Consider the following 1,345-nt stretch of genomic DNA (forward strand, 5'->3'; position numbering starts at 1 on the left):
CAATTTCAATCTCAAATCTGCAGAATAGCCTGTGGCCTTACTCTAAGCCATGATGATACTTAGAGAGGAATGACCCAGTGTGGTAAAGACTAATGAGGAAAAGAAAAATGCTAACCTTTTATAAGATCATTTTCCTCTAGAGAATTTTAGTGTGCCAACTCTCAGGGTAACTGAATCTCTTAATGATTAGGAATCATGCAACTTTTCTGATTGCTTGTCTGTGTTACTGTTTGGGTATAGTTTGCCAAAAAGCAAATTGTTCCTGAAAGCATGGTGAAGGGGTAGTGTATGGAATTCAGTCTTTAGAGGTTTTATTCACAAATATTGTATTAGGCTTTTCCGTATTTTTCAACAAACCAACGCATCTAATGAAAATGTCTTAGAAGTGCATTTTTGTTACTTTTCCATTTCACTTTCAGGGTTGTAAACACTCACATTTCTGTGTTCTGACTAATGTACAACAACATTAAAAGCATAGAATTTGGCTCTTATTGCAACTTTCCTACTTAAGGGATCAAAGGCACTTTGCTATTGTTCCTTCCTTGTTCTCCTGGGATACTGGGAGATCCTGCAGAGTCTCTTGCAGTACACACTTGTAAAATGCCTTGGATTTGCAGAGGTTTTGCTATTATTATTTAATAATGGGTCTCAGGATTTCAGGATTTCTATCATGAGGGAAAAAAAAACAAAGCTCAAAAGTTCAAGAAAAGTATAAATAAAAAGCAAACAAACTGAAGATCTGAAAACCCTGTTGTATATTGAATTGCCTCTGTATCTGTGTATGTGACTTAATTTGAAAAAGTAAGATCATTTTCTAAGTTTTTTTTTTAATTGAGATATACTTGACATATAACATTGTGTAAGTGTAAGGTGTAAAACGTGTTGATTTGATGCATTTATATACGGCAATGTGATTACCACCGTAGCTTCAGCTCATATCTCTATCACATTATATAATTATCATTTCTTTTTTGTGATGCGAACTTTGGAGATTTAGTATCTTAGCAATTTTGAAGTATTTCATTCAGTACTATTGAATACTGGAAATAGGGTCATTGCAGATGTATTTTAAGTTTCTCAGGATGGCATCCCCCTGGAGAAGGAAATGCAACCCACACCAGTATTCTTGCTTGGAGAATTCCATGGACAGGGGAGCCTGGTGGGTTAAGGTGTCGCAAAGACTCAGACACAACTAAGCGACTAAACAACAGGATGACATCATCCTGCATTTAGAATGGACCCTAAATCCAACAACTGGTGTCCTGGTAAGAGAAGGGAGAGAAGGATTTAACACAGAGAGACACAGAGGAGAAAACAGTGTGTGTTTATAAACCAAAAAATGCTA

Source organism: Cervus elaphus, chromosome 12 (genome assembly GCF_910594005.1).
Source record: "Cervus elaphus chromosome 12, mCerEla1.1, whole genome shotgun sequence".
In the NCBI taxonomy this organism is placed as follows: Eukaryota; Metazoa; Chordata; class Mammalia; order Artiodactyla; family Cervidae; genus Cervus; species Cervus elaphus.